Source organism: Bidens hawaiensis, unplaced genomic scaffold, assembly GCF_021521415.1.
Source record: "Bidens hawaiensis isolate Kalapana, Puna unplaced genomic scaffold, B.hawaiensis_p1.1 tig00018965_1, whole genome shotgun sequence".
In the NCBI taxonomy this organism is placed as follows: domain Eukaryota; kingdom Viridiplantae; phylum Streptophyta; class Magnoliopsida; order Asterales; family Asteraceae; genus Bidens; species Bidens hawaiensis.
The window spans coordinates 396,762-409,276 of NW_027492882.1; positions in this window are offsets into that span (position 1 = coordinate 396,762).

Here is a 12,515-nt window from a genome sequence, read left to right on the forward strand (position 1 = left end):
AATAATTCAATTAACTCTTGCAACCTATTGATTTCCCATTCATATAATTACATTTAGTAATAATAATTATTATACAATATAATTAAATTACTAAATTTCCAACAATCCCCCACATGAATGGAGATCGATCCGTACGCCCAAGTGTCAAATATAGTTATAGCAGTTGAGTGTTGCAGGAGAAGTAGGTGTTCCCTTTGAACCCTCCTTTGTGAAATATACTTTGTCTCCTAGCGGTTAGTAGACGCGATGTCCTTGAACCAACCCCTTTTGACGTAGATGTTATTACGTTTCACACAACACACTCCCTTGTCTGGCTAACCCCTCATTGTCGTGTTCGTTATGGTCATGGAATACTAGCCTGGTTCTGCGAGAGCTCTAGGATTTGCGCGCCCCACAAATCCATTCGAAGCGACCCACTTCTCTCTCACATAGGTGATTTTTTTTTCTTTTCTTTCTTTTTTTTTTCAAATCATTAAAAGCGTTATGCTTAACCTCCTTTGATATCACTATTCATTATCGGAATGGACTAGGAAGTATACTACTCCCTTTATATGTTGAGGTACTCCCCCACAGTGACCTTAGTTTGTACAGTTAGGTTGTCCTATTGAACCTAGATCATGGGATCTCCAATCTTCTAAGATAGGTTTTCCTTTGTAGAAACTTACTCCATGGGCTTTAGTCCCATTCCTCTCGAAGACTTATATACGACCTCTCTGCTTAAGCCTTTTGTAAGCGGACCCGCAATGTTATCCCTTGACTTCACGTAGTCAATAGTGATAACTCCCATTGAGAGAAGTTGTCGTATAGTGTTATGTCTACAGCGTATGTGTCTAGATTTGCCATTATACATTGCACTTTGAGCTCTTCCAATTGCCAACTGGCAGTCACAGTGTATGCAAATAGCCGTAACAAGTTTTGGCCATCTTGGAATATATTCCAAATATTGGCGTAACCATTCCGCCTCTTCACCAGCTTTGTCTGATGTAATGAACTCAGATTCCATCGTAGATCTAGCTATAAGCGTTTTCTTGAAAGATTTCCAAGATATAGCAGATCCTCCAAGGGTAAATACATAACCACTTGTGGATTTGGAATCTTTCATGTCGGATATCCAGTTAGCATCACTGTATCCTTCTACAACAGGCCATAATGCAGTCCTTAACTCCTTGTGTATCTTAAATATCTTAATAGTCTTATCATACACTTCCAATGTTCAGAGCTAGGATTACTAGTATATCTACATAGCCTGCTTACAGCATATGCTAAATCCAGCCGGGTACAAGACATAAGATACATAAGACTACCAATTATCCTTGAATACTCCAACTGAGCAACACCCTCACCTCTATTCTTTGATAAATGTTGGCTAGTATCAATCGGAGTTTGAGTTATACTCGTGTCTCCCGCATTGAACTTTTCAAGGTTTTTTTCTACATAATGAGATTGACTTAACACAAGACCACTTTAGGTTCTAGTGATCTTAACTCCAAGAATCACATCGGCTAAACCCAAGTCTTTCATGTCAAATCTCTCTTTAAGCATATCTTTAGTAGATTTGATCATCTTATCATCACTCCCTATGATAAGCATATCATCCACATACAGGCATAAAATCACATAACCTCTAGATGTGTCTTTCACATAGACACACTTGCCGCACTCATTTATTTTGAAACCATTTCCAACATGGCTTGGTCAAACTTTTGGTGCCATTGTTTTGGAGCTTGCTTCAAACCATATAGGGACTTGACGAGTTTGCAAACTTTACCCTCCTGGCCAGGAGTTGAAAAACCCTCAGGTTATTCCATATATATTTCTTCGTCTAATTCCCTATTAAGAAATGCAGTTTTTACATCCATTTGATGTATTTCCAAATTTCTCAAAGCAACAACTACAAGCACCAACCTTATAGAGGTTATTCGAGTAATATGTGAGTATGTATCAAAATAGTCTAGACCTTCCTTCTATCTAAACCCTTTGATTACTAACCTTGCCTTGTACTTATCAATGGAACCATCAGTTTTCATTTTCTTTTTGAATATCCAACGATATCCAAGTGGTTTACAACCCGGTGGAAGATCCACTAGTTCCCAAGTATGATTCTGCAAGATAGAATCAATTTCATTTTTAATGGATTCTTTCCATTGTGGTCCTTCTGAAGAGTTGACCGCCTCTTGATAGGATTGGGGCTCACCCTCAACCATGTAAGTAAGAAAATCAGATCCAAAGGATTTCTCAGTCCTTTGCCTTTTACTTCTTCTTGGCTCAACCTCCTCGGGCTCAGATTGCTCTTGAGTTTCATCTTGAACAATCTCATCAACAGGTGTGGATGAACTAGCACACGTTGATGAACCAGCATGTGTAGATGAGCTAGCATGTGTGTTTTCCAAACATGGAAACACATCTTCAAAGAATGACGCATTCCTTGATTCCATTATAGTATTTTTGTGTATATTCGGGATTCTTTGATTCATGAACAAGAAACCGATATGCACTAGTATGATGAGCATAGCCTATAAACACACAATCCACGGTTTTGGGTCCTATCTTTTGAGCCTTTGGTTGCGGTATGATCACTTTTGCTAGGCAGCCCCACACTTTCAAATATTTATAAGATGGTTTTCTACCTGTCCATAATTCATAAGGAGTTACATCCTTATTCTTGAAAGCTATTTTGTTCAAAAGATAATTAGCCGATAAAACGGCTTCCCCCTACATGTCCGAGCTTAACCCGGAACCTAGCAACAACGCATTCATTATTTCTTTTAAGGTATGATTCTTACGTTCGGATATGCCATTAGATTGTGGGGAGTATGGTGGGGTACGCTCATGAACAATCCCACTTTGTGTGCATAGATCTGCAAATGGTGCAACATATTCACCACCTCTATCGCTTCTTACAATTTTTATTTTTCTGTTTAGTTGGTTTTCAACTTCATTTTTATACAAGACAAACTTGTTTATGGCTTCATCTTTACTTTGAGTAGGTATACATAACAATACCTTGTACAATCATCAATAAAAGTGATGAAATACTTATTTCCTCCTCTTGTAGGAACTGATTTTAGATCACAAACATCGGTGTGTATCATGTCAATGGGCTCGGTTATTCGTTCTACCGATTTAAATGATGATCTTGTTTCTTTAGCTTCAACACATGTTTTACATTTAGTTTTTGAATTGAAAGTAATAGAAGGTATGTAATTTAGTTTAGTCAAACGGCGTAATGAATTATAGTTAACATGACCTAAACGACCATGCCACACATTAAAAGACTCATTCAAGTAAGCAGAAGTAGTAGCCTTTTCATTCATATTATTCTTGGTCACAGCCAGTACATTTAACTTAAACATCCCATTAAGGGCATAGCCCTTTCCAACAAACACACCATTCTTAGTTAACACAAACTTATCACTTTCAAAAACTAAACGAAAGCCAAACTTATTTAGTAACCATCCGGACACAAGACTCTTGCGCAAATCGGGAACATAAAGCACGTTGCTAAGAGTGAGCTCCTTCCCCGAAGCCCACTTCAAAATCACCTCACCTTCACCTTTGATATCTGCTGTAGCCGAGTTCCCCATGTAGAGTTTTTCATCTCCTACAACCTCCTTAAACTTGCTAAAGAGGGTCTTGTCCGGGCACACATGACGAGTAGCTCCGGTGTCGATCCACCACCCCTTAGGGTGGTTTGACACTAAGTTTACCCATCCATCATAGCAGTAAGATCAGTGATCATAGCTACAAGTTTCTCATCTTCATCAATTATGTTTGCCCTCTCTTTTTTGGGTTTGTTGCATCGATCAACACGGTGACCAAATTCTTCACAATTATAACACTTTCCCTTGAAAACCGAAAACTTTTTCTTCACACCACCCTTTCTAGGCCCAAGATCAAACTTACCCTTGCCTTTGCCATACGGTTTGTGGTTCTTGTTGCCTTTGTACCCCCTTGACGATTGACCATGTTCAACCATGTTTGCCTTTGCAAAAACTTCCACTTGAGTTCCATTTAATGCTACCCTATTGTCCTCTTCAATTCGAAGACGGACAACTAAGTCCTCAACGGTCATCTCTTTTCGCTTGTGTTTAAGATAATTCTTAAAATCTACCCAACTAGGAGACAATTTTTCAATCATGGCAGCCACTTGGAATGTCTCACTAAAAGTCATTCCTTCAGAAATCATATCGCCAATTAAGATTTGTAAGTCTTGAACTTGACAGGTTTTAGAATCAATCATCTTAAAGTCCAAAAACCGGGCCACTCCATATTTCTTTGTACCCGCATCTTCAGTTTTGTACTTATGTTCCAAAGTTTCCCATAATTCTTTGGCATTTGATATTTTGCAATACACATTGTACAATTCATCAACAAGGCCATTCAACACATAGTTGCGGCAAAGATACTCGGAGTGCTTCCAAGCATCAAGAGCACTCGCAGCTTGAATGCTCGCATCCTCCTCTAGTTGAGGGGGAGACTCGGTCAAAAACCTCACAAGGTTCAAAGTGGTTAGGTAAAACATCATCTTTGGTTGCCAACTTTTGAAATTCACACCAGAAAGTTTTCCTTGTTTTTCAGCGTGGTTAGCAACAGTTTGGGCTACGTGGGTACCAACCAATGGTCCCATGGTGGAAGAAGTTGATCTAATAGTAGTGGATCCCATGGACACAGTAGTGGAGGATGCAATAGTACTCGTCATTTCTGGAACAAGAGTAAATAATTAGGTTTACTAAAAACCAAAATAATGAAATCAAGTTTGCAAATGCATATTTCTTGCATACATAGACACACGAACAGATTTATAAAAGCATTTTTCAAATAGCATGAACCACACAAAATGTAAGATTGATATACATCCAAGCATGTATAATAATTTAACCATATTTCATGAACCCTTTGATAAGAGAATCACTGGTGTAGCAAAATAAAATAATAATAAAATGGACCTTATTGGCACTTAGAAGATAAAAGAAGAATCCATAACAAACAAAACAAAATAAAAGAAAATATATCTAACAACTAATATTAGGAAAACAAAAAAAAAATTAATAAAACAGTTTACTAAAAACCAACATAAAAAAAAATGTTCACCACATAACAAACTTTATAAATATGCAAACGGTGGCACTAACTAAAAAGATTTATCCTTTCTCTATCTAAATACAATGAACGGTTAATTTTTTATTTTTTTGTGTTATATAAAAAAATCTGTTTTAAGCTTGTAGGAAACCGTTCATAAAAAAAAAACTAAAATTGGACATTTTATTAACAATAATCCATATTACAATACAAGTACACGAAAGAAAATACAATCAGAAACTAGATTACAAAAAAGACTAGAAAGAAATAGCAATATGAGCAACAAGGTGACTGAGGCATGCGTAAAACACGTTTCCGTTAAAACAGATTTTCGGGCCACCCAGGTGAACCCGTCTGTTTCCCAGGGTACAACAGCCTAAGCAGATTGTACTGCCGGGATTAACCTAGCACCTGAACTATACCTGAAACAAGAGCGCGCAAAATTGAAAAGTCAGGAAATACTTTTGGTTGTGTGTGAGATTCCATGAACAATTTTGTTTTCTCTCTACCAAACCAAAATGCCCAAGGCCTATGGTAGTATATATACATGATTCATGTCCCAACCAAAAGCCTTGAGTTAATACACCATTAACTCTAAGAGTTAAGTTGAATTTGAATGCACCACTTATGAGACTTTAATAATTCAATTAACTCTTGTAACCTATTAATTTTCCATTCATATAATTACATTTAGTAATAATAATTATTATACAATAATTATATTACTAAATTTCCAACATAATATAGCAAGGAACATTACTCAAATTTGGACTCTTTAAATCCGTTTTTCGTATCATGAAATCGATTAAAGAAACCTCATTTGCAAAACTTTTGTTCATTTTGCACAAAAGAAAAAGAAAAAAAAAAGAAAATGTAAATCAACATGCATTTAAATTTATCTAATACTTTTATGCTTAAACTATGTGTAGTGGGCTAACGCTCAAATCCACATCAGTAAGCATGGTTGCCAAACACCATTAAAGATGGGACACAGAGGAGTGGAGGTGTGGAGCGTGAGTATGATAACGAGGGTGAGAATATGTTGTATGTATATGCGTGTTGATTTCGTTCTTAGACCAATAAAAAATCATTCTTACACATAGTTTTACGAAGTTTCTATAATCTGAACAAAGTGTTATCAAGTCAACCAATCCTATTTACCCAGAAACTAAAGATACTAAATAGCTGTTGCGGCTTGTAATTTATAACTTGATATTCAATCCAATGAATCCATCCTTTGGATTCCACAACTATTGAGAGTTACTTGTGGTTAATTATGGTGGTGGGTAGGGATGAGTGTTAATTTGCGGTACCGGTGCCGACAGGTACTAAGTTTTGAGTTTTCGGTACTAGTAGTTCCCGGAGTTTGCACGAAATACCGGTACTGAACCGAACATTTCGGTAGCAGTATCGGTACCAAATATTTCAAATTTTCGAAACCGGGATTCTCGGGATCAGTACAAGTACCATCCAGAGCTCAAATAACTTATTTAAAAACTTAATTAAACAAAATAATAATAGTTAATACTATTAATTTTATCATTTAAATAATTAAGTATCATGCAATTTATTGATTTTCTTAAATTTACTATTTATTAAAATCATGTTAGCTAGGATGGACGGGACTGGTTCCCCAACCCCCTCCCGAATTTCACTTGGTTCCACACACATGGAGTGGTGTTCCCTGCAGCGCAGACAAAATTGCATCCCCACCCAAGCAATAGCCACTAAAATTGAGTTCATCCATGATCTTTTAAAAAGGGTACAAGTTTGGTTCGGCTTGTAATGGAGCATTTTAGATTGTTTGATCAATTCTTTAGTTCTGATTCTTTTTCATGTTCTTTTTCCTCTTTCGTCTCTAATTATTAGATCTAATTCCCCTTTTATTTATTTATATATTTATTTATTTTTCTTGTCATGCCATCAGATTTCTTCAAGAAAGAAACTCTTTGTAGTACTAGTTTTGAAACTGAATTAACACTTTGTCCATTACATTTCAGTACTATGTTTGAATAGAAAAGACCCGTGAATCTGTCAGCTCCTAGATAAGAAGTAGCAGTCTTTAACGTGCTGCATAATTGTATTTACCAAGTAAAATTAAAATTTTCAGATAGAAACTTCTCTTTTTAAGGTAACAAACCAAGATTTCATTAAATTCAAAACAATTACAATAAAGTGGCAGGCAAACGGGTAACAAGCAATCATGTAGGTCCCTATTTGGTTGGATCTAACAACGTCTTTGGATCAACCTAACTTAGTGCTAGCGGAAATCACACTAAGCAACCAAGAGGTCTAGGATCTTGATATTATGTTCGGTAGAAAGAGAGAAAGAGAGAGAGACGAGAGAAGGAAAGCGTGTGTAATGTGTTTTTGGCAAAAGGCTGTTTTTCTCATGGCATGCTCCCTATTTATAGGGAGGCATGCATGAGAAGCATGATTTATATTCACTAATGCCCAATGGGCTTCTTTACAATGGACCGTGGCCCAATACATAAAAAATGACCAATCAGCCCCAAATACATAATCGAACCAATACAAAAGACTAAAACATACAAAACGGGACCAACAATCTCCCTCTAGTCTTTAGTATTGGAACACGTCGGTGTCGTAGACGAGAAGTTCTTCATCTGTTAGTGGAAGTTCAACAAGTCTGCGCACGACCTTGTTGAAGGCTTCAACTATCAGATCGGTATTTTGACGTCCCGAGTCCTCGACGGTCCCGAATGGCTTATTGTAGAGCTTCTTCACATCCTCAATGTGTAGACCCATAAGCTCATGCTCGTCAAATACTCGAATCTCGTGCATATCACGGCAATGTAAGACGGCCTCACCGGTTTTATTGTCAAACTCCCAATCTGTGAAGTCTCGGAGAGTGTTGGGAAGATAGGGCTCGCCATGATAAATCTCGTGACAGTATTTCGGTGCCCTGTATCTCCACATAGTGCGTGGCTCTCCGGTAGCTGGGTCTATCTCTTTTAGGTTCTTGTATTTTCGACCCTTGTTTGGCTCAAAATCTTTGTAGTCCATCCTTGATTGACGATGGAGATAGTCTGGTACCCAGCTCTCTAACGTACTCCCAACTGCACCATGGCCTAGAGCTTGTCGGAGATAATTAAAGTCGAGCTCTGGTAGCGATTTCAGCTCATGGTGGTTGAGATAGATCAGATCTCCGCTGTATCTCCTAATGGCCCAACAGTTGTTTTGCTTATCATACTTCGCGTAGACAATGAGTGAATCGTCATGATAAGGATAGTTGAGCACACGGGCACACGCACGACTTGACACAATGTGCGTCTTTCTTTTCTTCTTTGGTGGTTCCTGTGTCAAGTCGTCAGAAGGATTGGAGACGGGATCAGTAGCTGGAGTTTCTGAAGCTTGAACTTTAGCAGGAGGAGTGTCTGGGTTGGGTGAGTAGTTGATGTAGTCATCTTCAACCCTCGCCTCTGTATTCTGATCAATAAGTTGCTCCAAGTTCTTTCCTGCTTCGATAAAGTCATCCATAGCACCTGCAAAGTCATCAGGAAATAAATCTTTATACATGTCAGTAATCTGTGTGTCGTGTTCCCTGACTTTGCCAGCCGAGTCGTGAGCAGCAGGGTCTTGAACGTCATGTTGAGCTGGTGGAGGTGATTGAGTATTATCTCCACCTCCACCTCTTGCTGCCCCGGCCCCTCCATCTCCACCGGCTCTACCTTCATCATCATTATCGTCATCTTCATCAAAGCTATCATGATTTCGTCATCGTCATCATCTTCTTCCTCATCATCATCTTCTTCATCACCATCATCATCACCATCATATCCACCACCAACACCGCTAGACTAGCCGCCCTGTTGTACTAACCGAGCAACAGTCGCCTCTCCTTCAGATACTACAGCCTGAACTCCTCGCATGGTCACAGATGGACCTACGGTAGGCTGTGAACCACCGATTTGAGAAGTCTCACCACACCTTCTCCAAGTCCCAAACACTGCGTCAAGCCTGTAACGATTCCGACGAAACCAAGTATACCCTAACCGGTAGACAATAGTTACGTTATATTTAATGTCGGGTACATGAGTTACCACAGTAATTATACGAGAATACATGGTTCACTTTATTGATTGTACGTGAATATATAATTCATCGTATTGAATATGCGATCAATCGATCAATAGTTATTGAAACCCGAACGAATCGAGGGTTCAATTATAGACGATATCTATAATATTTAGTGATGTTTACGAAGTATTAAAGCTTCGGGATAAGTGAATTAAAGCACAGAAAAAGAATTTTCGATTTAATGTACGTCGGTACGTAAAACGAAACCTTTAATACCAAACCGAGCAAGAGACGATCGATCAAGCCGAAAAAGATGCGCAATAATTAATAATATGATGTTTTAAGTTAATAAATGTCATGGTTTAAGTTTTTAAAGTTTTTAAATCGGTTTAATATAAATTTCATTTTTTAGGCCGAAAACGACCGTTTTAACCTCGTTTTAAGCCGAATTAAACATTTAACCGAAAAACGAACTGAACCAGATTATCCAAAACATTATCCGGATTCTCAATATCCAAGTTTGTGGCTAAGAATGAAAGCGTGGGTCCCACCCCACCCCCTCTTGAAACCGATCGGACCTTAAGGGGTTATCCCCAAGTCCTTATTTCTTTTTTTACACAACAATTCAACATCTATCTTCTTCCTCTCCACAAGATGATCTAAAACCGAGATTTTGTAGCAAGAAAACAAGGTAAAGAATCGAGTTAATCACGTTTCCATATTCGTTTCTTGAGTTTATTTGCAAGAAAATGAGGTTTCAAAGATGAAAACCGATTCTTGCATGATCAAGTGATGTATACGGGTTATACAAGGGATCTTGGACCAAGAAAGGAGTTAAACGAACCAAGAACGAATTTTTACGGTTTAAACTTTAGTTTTGAAACAATAACCGAAACAATAGTGTAAGAGGCTTGATCGTGAGTGTAACTTGCTTGGTATTGTGGTATGTTGGTTGTAGGTTCTATATTTAGTGGTAGATAAGGCGGAAAGACGAGTTTGTAGCTTGTAGTGGCGGAAAACAAAAGGTATATTCGGTTATGTTCGGTTTTGGAGTTTATGGACAGATTGTTGATGGTTTAGAGTTGGGTCATGAAATTTTACAGGGATGTTCTACACATGAAAATAAGAGTTCTGTGAAATTTTGGTAATTTTTGGACAAAGGATAAATATTTGGTGAATTTAATGCTCGGTTTTGGCTAAAAATGGTGAATAATAGTTAAATATCATGAAAAATTCTGGACAATTGCAGATAAGCTTTTTATAACATTTATAAGTCTCACACAAAATTTTAGGTCAGTTGGAGAAGTCTAAGTAGGCTTTTCGATTAAACGAGTTCTAGGGTCTTCTAGCTTGGTTTTAGTGAAAATGGCATGTAAAAGAAGATTTTGGTTCTGGAAAAATTACAGGGGACTATGTGGATGGCAGGGGACATCCAGGAAAAAATTGGGATTTTTCTAAGGTCGTTTGGTATTTACGACATATTTAGTGTTTAAATGGTGTTTAAAAATAGATAAATAAATTTTAAATATAAAAATTAATTCTGGAAATATTTTTATAAAATTCCCCACTGTCAAAAAGTGATTTGGGCAAAATTTCAAGATCCGAGACAAAACGGATAATTATTTGTGCAAAAACAAACTTTTAAAGTTTAAAACGCGTAAACCGGTAAAGTTCGTCTAAACGAACTGACTGGTGTATAAAAACCCTAAAAATGAACTATATTCATATAATTGAGTTAAACAAGTAAAAATGAATCATGCAAAAATAATTCTGATGATTTGGGTATTTTTAACCGATTTAACAGTTTCCGGTACGCCAAAGACGGAAACGGGTCCTGCGGCCAATCGGGGCGTCTAAACCGAGCTCTAATTTCACAACTTAAATTAAATTATCAGTCAACCACTATTTTCGGGTCGTGTGTGACCAAACTCATTTTTGAAACGTAAAAACGGATAACCGTGCTAGGCACGCAAAACGGGGAAACGAACTAATATAAATTTTGACCACTGAACTCTAAACGATATCACAATCTGAGTCCGGAGAAGTGTTTCTGGGTTAACATTGCCCCCGGAATGGGTACAGTACTGGGTTAACAGTGTCCCCAGATGTACCGGTTAACACGGTTAAAGTTATATTAATAATGAGTGTATAGTAACGATCGTAGGGATCATATTACAGATTGGACGTGTTAACTGATAATGATTGTTGTTACCTGCTTGCATGTGCTAAGGTGAGTTTCACGAGCCCCTTTTTCTGAATTGTTTTTAAATATTTTCTCGGGGCGGAAGCATGTTACTATTGAAATGTTTAAGTACATACTGAACGCATGGATTTGCGTGTATTTATAAATATTTGATTGTACGGGAATCGTACGGAATGGGTACAGTACTGGGTTAACAGTGTTCCCAGATGTCTCTAGAAGTGTTTCTGGGTTAACATTGCCCCCGGAATGGGTACAGTACTGGGTTAACAGTGTCCCCAGATGTCCAAAGAGGTGTTTCTGGGATAACATTGCCCCCGGAAAGGGTACAGTACTGGGTTAACAATGTTCCCAGATAATATTATATTATGATATTGATTCATCAAGGTTTACTCCAATTGTGAAACTCACCAACTATTCGTAGTTGACCCGTTTTCTCACATGCTTTTCAGGTACAATTAAGATGAAGTGATTGCTTACGTGCTAAGTGCTTGATGTGTGTAAGATTTGCGTGCGGGATGTTAGGATACATTATAATAAATAGAATTATGTTTCGTATTGTATGATGTGTGTATCACCTAGACGGTAATGAAATACAAGATAATGTAATTTGAAGTATATTAATGCATTCAGTTTTCTTTATGAACAATGTGGTTGATATCAGAGGTGTCTGTAGCATCCCGTTTACGTTTCCGCTGCGATTACGGGGTGTTACAAAGCCTATCCTCCAGACCATGAAATTCATCTTCTTGAATGCCCTTAAGGTCTGAGGCCGCCTGGTACTTACTTACCATCTCTTCATTTGTCTTGAGCTGTAGCTTATTCAGACGATCTTGTTCCTTGAACTTTTCTTGTATACCCTCCATCTCTGCCCTGAGTGAATCAAGAGAGACGGATGAAGCAAGCTGATTTTCCAAATTTGTAACTCTAGAGTTTGTGGCTTCATTTTCTACATCCCACCTTCTCGTCGCATCTTCGATCTTCTTGTGTACACTGGATCTGAGAGCACTGGCGCTTGGTAAGTCTCTTTCAAGTGTAGTCAGCCTGTCACCAAGTCTTGAATTATCTGTTCTTGGATTAGCGTTCTCAGAGGCCTCACGGTTCATTAGTGCTTGTAGATTCCGGATTCGGGTGTGGAAGGTGTTTGTCAATAATCTCTGATTCTCAGCAAGAGCATCGCTTGCTTCCTTTTGCT